Below are 9,853 nucleotides of genomic sequence, written 5' to 3'. Positions count from 1 at the left end.
TAGCCGAAAAAAATCAAACCTGACTTTTGGTTAACTAAAAATTTGAATTAAGTTAATAAACTAAACTAATTTTAAATAATAAAAGTAATTGTTAACAAATTAGAAAATTAATAAACCGATCATAAAAACAAAAATTGATTTAATAAATAATTATTTTTATGTAAAAATTGATTTTTTATTTAAAAATAGTTTTTTTTAAACGGATTTTTTACCTTTAAAACCAAATTTCTCCTTTAAAAATTAATTTTATACAAAATAATTTTAATTTATAAATTAATTTTTGACAATTTAAAAGAAAAAAAATTTAGAAAAGTAATTAATAATTTTTTAGAGAGTTAATAATTAAAATAATCTCTAAAAGATATTTCGATTGATCTCTATTTTTGTCTCCAAAAAATAAATTAATCAAATTCGTTCTCGAAAAATAACAGACCTAATCATCTTAGTCCTTCTGATATTTTTCTAACTGATGACATTAACAGAAAATGACGTAGCACGTTACATTACCTTTTAATACATAAAACGACGTCGTTTTTTTTTCTTGGGCTAGACCAACAAAGGTCTAAACCCAACCCACCAGCTCCAAAAACCCCACCCATTAGCCATCTTCTTCCTTGTTGATTCTCTTCCTCAGAACTAAAACTCTATAGCCACCAACTCTTACTTGAATAACCATAGATGTCGTTCTTCCCTGAAACTCCATAGCCACCACAACATCGTCCTGCTGGCCTTCATTAGTCATCACCACAGTGCTCAAGATTTCATTCTGATGCTTGCTCTTCTCGTCGCCGGATACTTTGCCGCACTCCGCGTTGCTCTTCCCATCATCGGTGGCTAGGCGGTTTCTTCAGTTCTCCTAGAGATCTGCAATTCTCTTACCAAGCTCTGCCAATTCCCTTTCCTTGTCCTCAAGAACAGCTTCTACCACTAGCGCTTGTTCTGCATGCTCATCTGCGTCTCCAAAACCTCATATGCCTTTCACACCGTCGATGACCACGACAAACTTGATGTACTTTACCACACCACGTTCAAAGAATATGCAAGAAATTCTTCTCTGCCTGAAGCTTTGAGATTTCACCATAGGATAAGGTCTGATGGATTAAGTATGATGCATATAAGATGTTTGATAGAATGTGTAACACCCTAACTTTTAGCACCTCATGATCGTACTAAAAACCCAAGCGTCCCGTACCACTAAACCTTTTTATTTTATACTATCTTTATTTAATATTGAGCCTTTGCGAATACGAACCAAAATTTTAATTAAGAAAACGAAAAAAAGGTTTTACTTTTAATCACTTAATCAAAAAGATATATATTCACACAGCTTACATATATAGACTTATTCAAAGATTCTCAATTACAACTCCTGCCCCTCTAAAAATAAAAAACAATAAATGGCGAAGGAAAAATAAAATCTAAGACTAAACCAAATACATGAAATACAAATATATTGGTACATAAAATTATGTTGCTCAGTCGTGGCTCCGTGCCAAGGATTCCTAAACTGCTGTTGAAAAGAAGGTCTGTAGGGGGTGAGAACATCATCCTCGCAAGTTCTCAGTACGGAAAAATGAATGCCGAAAAGTAATGAATAAAATTGCGATTAATTAACTTTACTCAGTATAATTATTTTATTAACGTTTGAAAATACTTCTTAATTTTCACTTTAGACAATTAATTGCTTTCTTAAAATTTCTAAAACTAAAACAAGTCTCATTCACATCAAATATTCGTAATCACATACATTAATACATAAACTAATAGTACAAGAGAACCAATTGAACACACAAGCAAGACAGAATAAGATAACCAGCACAATCACAGAGAAATACAACAAGCAAACACAACCAAATACAATGCACAAAACAATATGATGCATGTCTATCCCTAGCGCAGGTAATGAGCTCATTTGTCAGTTTTGACCCGCACCCGACGCAATCCTATCTTTTACCTTGCTTCGGTTACCTTGTCAATTCGTGAGTGTTGCACTTTTTGATTTAATGATTTTGCTTTACCCTTTTCTTCAAAAGCTCCTACTTATAAATCTTTTTCACTATATCATATATAAAATTTTACTTTTAAAGGTCGTAATACTTCACCACCTCTGTCTTATGACTTAAGCATAAGGCTCTGTGTGGTAGGGTGTTACATTATGGTATCAGAACAGTTCATTTCTATAGAGCCTGATGGACGCACTGACTATGCTTCTTGCATATTCTGAGTGTGTGTTAATGTGCTAATAGGATATCTAACTGATATAAGTGGCATAAACGTTCATGCGCATGCATTTGGGACTTTGAAGCACTAGACTTTCGATATTGAGACTGATCAACTTGATATCGATTGTTTGGTGTATATAGGAACCAGATGGTGCCTCGTGGACGCGGTCGAGGCCATGGAAGAGGTCGTACTAGCACTCAGGAACCGAAAACCGATACAAATAACCTGGTGAACTTTATGGCGGCATTGGAGAATATGCCTGCTGCTATGCAGGCCACTACTGAGGCGCTTGGGCATCAAATGAAAAATAATGGTAATGGAGAAATGGTAGAAACAGGCCGATGACGTTGTCAGCATTCCTAAAAGTTAACCCGTCGGTTTTCAGGGGAACCACCAATCCGACTGAAGCCGATAACTTGTTTCAGGCCATGAAGCAAGCACTGCAAGCACAGCTGGTGCCTGAAGAGCAGTGTGTCGAGTTTGCTACCTATCAGCTCACTGGGAAAGCATTGCATTAGTGGCAAGGGACACGACGCCTCCTGCAGCAGAGTGATGACCATATCTCCTGGGATTCTTTCCAGATAGAATTTTATAAAAAGTACTTTCCAAATTCTGTCAGAACGGTAAAGAAACTTGAGTTACTGCAGTTGAAGCAGGGTATTATGTTCATGTCTGAATATACTAACAATTTTGAGGAACTATGCCTGTTAGGGTCCTCTTGGGGACTTTGAGGAGTGAAAGTGTATTAAGTATGAAGGAAGACTCCAGAGCGATATCTTAAGCTCACTGGGGCCAATAGAGATCAAGACTTTCTTAGAGTTGCTGAGGACTGCGTGAGAAAAGTGGCTGCAGAAAAAGGGAGTTATAGGGTATCTTTTCAGTAAAACCAAAGGAGAAGCTTTGCTCCTATGGGTCAGAATTTCAAGCGTAGAGGCTTTGTACCACAGCAGGCTCAGGGTCAGACTAACTTCAGAAGGCCTAACAACAACAATTACCTAGAGAGAAGATTTGGAAAGCAACCTCTGAATGAGCAAGCTTATGCTAGATGTGGAAGTCATCATCCAGGTGCTTTGTGTAAAGCTGGTTGGGGCTTGTGCTATTCATGTGGAAAGGCGAGGCATAAAGCCTCAAACTGTCAGGAGAAGTAGAGGCAAGGTACTGGGAGAGCACAGCAGCCTGGTCGGGTGTTCACTACCTCAGTTGTAGGTGTCGATGGGTCTGATACGTTTATCCGAGGTAAATGTGAAATAGCTGGTGAAACTTTGATTGCTTTATTTGATTCTAGAGCTACTCATTCATTCATAGCATTTAAGAAGGCTAGTGAATTAGAGTTGAAGATAGTTGTGTTAGATTATGATCTGAATGTGCATAATGCTACTTCAGAAGCCGTTGTGACTAGGTTAGGCTATCCACAAGTGTCATTCCGAGTGAAACAGAGAAAGATTTTGTCCATCATTTGATTTGTTTACCAATGACTGGTCTGGATCTCATTTTGGGACTGGATTGGTTATCTAAGAATCATGTTTTGCTTGACTGTTCTGAGAAGTCATTGTATTTTATGTTGGGCGGAAGGGCCGGTTGTAGTGAATAGCTACTATTTGAACTCCATGACAGTAAGCTGTTTTGGATATGAATGTCAAAGTGTTATGTTATTAACTGCGGGTGTTTCGGGGGAGGAACAAAGCTTAGAGCAAACTCCAGTTGTTTGTGAAATTCCTGAGGTGTTTTCGGATGAGATTGATGAATTTTCTCCTGTCCGAGAGGTTGAATTTGCGATTGAGTTGGTGCCTGGATCAGGTCCGATCTCGATTGCCCCTTATAAGATGTCACCTTTAGAAATGGTCAAGCTCAAGAATCAGTTGGAAGATTTAATGGGTAAACGCTTCATCCGACCAAGTATTTCTCCATGGGGAGCGTCGATGTTGCTAGTAAAGAAGAAGGACGGGGGTATGCGGCTGTGTATTGATTACTGGCAGTTGAACAAAGTCACCATAAAGAATAAATACCCGTTACCGAGGATCGACGATCTAATAGACCAGTTACAGAGAGCTGGAGTTTTCTCAAAACTAGACTTACGATCTGGTTATCACCAGATAAGGGTTAGAGATGAGGATATTCCAAAGTTATCTTTTGGGTTGACGAACGCTCCTGTGGTGTTCATGGATTACATGAACAGAATCTTCCGTCTATTTTTTGGATAAATTTGTTGTCGTTTTTATCGATGATATACTGATTTATTCTAAGAATGAAGAAGAACATGCGAATCACTTGCGAACTGTGTTACAAATCTTAAAGGAGAGAAAAATTGTACGCTAAGTTATCTAAATGCGAGTTCTGTAAGAGCGATGTGAAGTTTGTTGGCCATGTAGTGAGTAAACAGGGGATAGCAGTAAATCCTTCTAAGGTGGAAGCAGTGATGGAATGGGGGCGACCGACCTCAGTAACTGAGATAAGGAATTTTCTGGGTTTAGCTGGCTATTATCAAAGATTCATCAAAGGATTTTCTCAAATAGCTTTGTCATTGACAAAGTTAACGCACAAAGATGTGTCATTTGTCTGGACTTTTGAGTGCAAGGAGAGTTTTCAAGTGCTGAAGCAAAAGTTGACCATTGCACCTGTATTGGTGTTGCCTGAGCCAAATGAACCATTTGATGTATACTGTGATGCCTCACTAAAGGGCCTGGGGTGCGTGTTGATGCAGCACCATAATGTGGTGGCGTATGCCTCATGACAGTTGAGACCTCATGAAGTTGATTATCCGACGCACGACCTGGAACTTGCTGTGGTTGTGTTTGCATTGAAAGTATGGAGACATTACCTCTATGGGGTTAAATTCCAAGTTTTCTCTAATAATAAGAGCTTGAAATGTCTCTTTGATCAGAAAGAGTTTAATATGCGACAGAAGAGGTGGATGGAGTTACTGAAAGACTATGATTTTGACCTGAATTACCATCCAGAAAAAGCAAATGTTGTGGCGGGTGCCTTAAGTCAGAAATCATTGTGTGCTGCTTAAATGATACTTTGAGAAAAGGAGTTACGTAAAGCATTTGAAAGTCTGAAGATAGATGTTCAAGAAGTGTCTGCAACTGTATGCTTAAGTCAATTACAAATTTCCAATGACTTTAAGTCCATGATTGAAGAAGCTCAACAATATAAAAAGGAATTATAGAAGGTATGTATGCTAATTAAGCAAAGGAAGCGATGGGGAGTATGATGGGACGATGATGGGTTATAGAGGTTCAAGGGTAGAATCTGTGTATCGGATGTTAGGACCTTACGCCAAGATATCTTGAGGGAAGCACATAAAAGTGAGTTTTCAATTCATCCGGGAAGTACTAAGATGTATCATGACTTAAAAGCTATGTTCTGGTGGCCCGGTATGAAAAATGATGTGTCGGAACATGTTTCAAAGTGCTTAACTTGTTAAAAAGTGAAGATTGAACACCAGACGCCTTCCGGTACTTTGCAACCTTTAGTTAGTGTTTGTTTTGAGGAACTGAGACAGAGACTGAAAGATTGAAACTCAATATCATGTTTGTTGGTTCAGAGATTGGTACTAAAATTTCTGTCTCTATCTCCAAAACTTTAGTATTTCAGTACCTCCAAAAAGTAGGGACACAAGGGACTAAAGTTTTTAGAGATGGAGACTGAAACTTTAATAATATTTTTATACCTAAAATATCCTCATTTCAATTAATTAATTCTAATTTTACCCTTTGTGCAAATTAAATTAGAGTTTTACTCTTGTTTCAATATCCATCTCCCATTTTGCACCAAACAGAATACTGAGATTTATTTCAGTCTTTGTCTCTTACTTTCTATCTCTCAGTCTCAGTCTTTCCGTCTCTGTCTCTCCACCAAACGCTACCTTAGAGATTTCGCATGGAAATGGGAGAGCATTGCGATAGACTTTGCGTCAGGATTGCCAAGAACTAGAGCCAGTTTTGATGCTATATGGGTGATTGTGGACTGACTGATGAAGTCGTCTCACTTTTTACCCTTTTGGATGAACTATACCCTTGAGGAGCTAGTACGTTTATACATAAAGGAGATTGCGAGACTTCACAGTGTGCCTACCACTATAATTTCCGATAGAGATTCTCATTTCACTTTAAGGTTCTGGGATGCATTTTAGAGAGCTTTTGGAACCCGATTAAGCTTGAGTATAGCTTACCATCCTAAAACATATGGTCAATCTAAGAAGGCAATCCAAACTCTAGAATATATGTTGAGGGCTGTGTTTTGGACCAGTCGGTGAGCTGGGATCGGTACATGCCGTTGGTGGAGTTTGCATATAATAACAGCTACCATGCGAGCATCAGAATGACCCCGTACGAGGCTCTGTATGGGAGGAAGTGTCAATCTCCGCTATGCTGGTATGAAGTTGGGGAGAAGAGTTTATTGGGACCAGAGTTAGTCGCTGAAACCACTGAACATATTAAGAAATCCGAAACTGAATGCTTACTGCTCAAACCGTCAGAAAAGCTACGTTGATCAAAGGTGACGACAGCCTTTAAAGTTTGAGGAAGAAGAACATAGTTCCTAAAGGCTACACCAGCAACTAGAGTAAGTAGAGCAATTAAAACAAAGAAAACCAAATCCTCGTTATATCGGTCCGTTTTAGATTCTGAAGGAGATTGGACCAGTAGCATACAGAATTGCCTTATCGTCGCATCCTTCAAACCTGCATGACGTGTTTCACGTATCGTAGCTTTGAAAGTATCCTCCTGATGCCAATCATGTCTTGGAACTTGAATTGGTTTAAATAAGAAAATATTTGACACTTCAAGTAAATTTGGTCAGAATTGACGACACCAGCATTAAACGGTTGCGCGGAAAGGAAGTTGTGTTAGTCAAAGTTGTGTGGACTCGGGCTGGTATTGAAGAGCACACGTGGGAACTTGAATCGGAGATGCGAACAAGCTACCCGCACCTATTCTCAGGTAACTGAATTCGAATTTTGTTGGCAAAATTCTTATTTAGGTGGGTAGAATGTAAAACCTGAATAATTAATAAATAATTAACCCCTAAATTAATATTTATTCTAGAAAATTAAAAAAAATTTATAGTTTAATATGATAGAGCTAATTAAAATTATAATTTTGACACTAATTTTAAAAAATTTGGCCCACAATTGGGCCAAACGGGTCGAACCAATCGAACCGGGCCCAAAACGGGCCCGTTGGCCAACTAACCCACTTAACTTAGGGAGCTTCAGTTCACTCTCTCTCTCTTGTTCAGCAAACATGCTGAAACGATACATGCAAGGGAAGAACACTTGATGCGTGAGCATCTTTCTTATCTTTTCCTAGTAAATTTGCATCTAATTTGTTGAGTTTAATAAAGAATTAATTATCTTTTAGCCAATATGGATGCTACTTTGAGTCTTTTACAATTTTGTTAATTTTAGGTAGCATTCGGCTGGATTTGGTGGAGTTTCTGTAGCACAAGAATCAAAGGAGATAGCAGCGAGGAGCGACGCGTATGCGTGACAGACGCATACGCGTGATTTGGAGCTTTCCATGGCAACGCGTGCGCGTGACGGACGCGTACGCGTGATTTGAAGAATTTCACAGCGACGCGTGCACGTGACTGACGCGTCCGTGTGACTTGCGAAAAAGACCAGCGACGCGTGCGCGTGAGTGACGCGTACGTGTGACATGCGCCACGTGCAGAAAATGCAGAAAACGATGGGGGCGATTTCTGGGCTGCTTTTGACCCAGTTTTTAGCCTAGAAAGTACAGATTAGAGGCTGCAGAGTGAAGAAATCAAGTGGTTCCCACCCATCAACTGAAGACTAGTTAGTTAATTCTGATTTAAATTCAAATTTGATTTTAAAATAGGAAAAGATATTATCTTAATTTTAGAAATTAGATTTTAAATTAATTAGGATTAGTTATAGAAGGAGACACTTCTCTTATATTGAGGAGATTCCGTTAGGGGGGATTCCATTAGGGAATTCTATAGAAATTTACATTCCACATTTCATGAGCAACTAATCCTCCATTGTTAAGGTTAGGAGCTCTGTCTATTTGTATGAATTGATTTTATTGCTTTTTCTATTTTAATTTATGCATGGATTTATAATTTAAGAATTGTTTTCGCTCTTTATTTTATAAATTTGGGTGGAACGAAAGTATGACCCTCTTTCTATTTGAGTTCTTGTATAACTTGGAAAAGCTCTTTACTTGAACAACAGCTTGAAAACAATTTCTCCTAAATTTTAATTATTTGGATTTAACGGGATACGTGACATATAATTCCCTTATTTTTGGGTAATTAGAATTTTTGTGGCATATAAACTAGAATTTGAACTTCACCCTCTAATTGGAATTAATTGACCAAGGCATTGGCAGTGTAACGACCCAATTTTTAGTACGCCTAGGACATACCAGAAACTGAGTGCTACCAATTTGTCATCCTAATTATTATCTATTATTTATTATATGAGCCTGGTTCGTTGTTAAAAGCGTAGTTAGTTAGCGAGGTACTTTTTTTTTCCTGAAAACGTTTGAATTAATAAACAAAATCATTTATAATCAATTCACAAATAATAACAGATAAAACAGTTATAAGCAACCACACATAAATACATCACAAGCAGCTAACAACATTTAGTGATCCAGCCTTTATTAGAGTATAGACTTTTAGTTAGAACACCCCTAGATATAGCTAGATAATAACTATATACATATATATACATACAACATCCCAGGCCCTGACCTGTTCAAGAAGTCCCTAAGCTGGCACCCAGGCTAGTCTAGACTCTATACTCACCTATTCCCTCTAAACTACTAAAGCGAGGGAAAGTACGCTCTAAGTCTTCAAAACTCAAGTCAGGTGGAACGTCACCAAAAGGTAGAACATCATCTGCTACTCCTCTGCACGATCATATGTCATCAAAGAGCGTCTCTCAAGTACTTCATCGAGTGGCCAGATAACAGCAACATCGTACGGAGGACTTAGGCTAAAGTTTGTAGAAAAGCGGGGTGCAGACGTTGGCTGGCCTCATAGTATATACATATAAACAGGTAACGGAGTTCACTCTAGACTCAGAAGACTATTTAGAGTGGAATCCTTTTTGTGAACGATCGTCAGCGAACTACGGAAGGGTACTCATGCTTCCATCTGAAGGGGGAAGGGAGAGAGAAGGGGTAAGAACTGGGGAGTTCTTAGTAGGGTCGGGGTTATTAGTTAAGTTCATTAATTCCGTGTTATTTAGCAGGTAAATAGCAGAATACAAAAAAATAATAAATAGAAGATACAGATAAATAGAGAAGATAGAGAAAACAGATAGCAGAACACAAACAGAAGGATACAAGAAAATACAAAACAGACACAGAGAATAGAATACAAACAAGGAAAACATACATTCATACCACAATCATAACAAAGGAAATGCACTATCAAGTATGATGCATGTCTAGCCCTAACGCAGGTAATGAGCTCATTTGTCGGTTACATACCCGCTCCCGACGTTACCCGGAGTCCTCTGACCAGGTAAGGCTTTCCTGTTGGCAATGTCCCTCGCAAGAGTCCTTTGACTTGTGAGGAAAACCACTGCAAGAGTCCTTTGACTTGCAGGGCGGCACTAGCAACCCACTGCAAGAGTCCTTTGACTTGCAGGGCG

The sequence above is a fragment of the Arachis duranensis genome, chromosome 2 (genome assembly GCF_000817695.3).
Source record: "Arachis duranensis cultivar V14167 chromosome 2, aradu.V14167.gnm2.J7QH, whole genome shotgun sequence".
Taxonomy (NCBI): Eukaryota; Viridiplantae; Streptophyta; class Magnoliopsida; order Fabales; family Fabaceae; genus Arachis; species Arachis duranensis.
The sequence above is the reverse complement of the archived record's forward strand: the minus strand, read 5'-3'. Positions refer to the sequence as shown.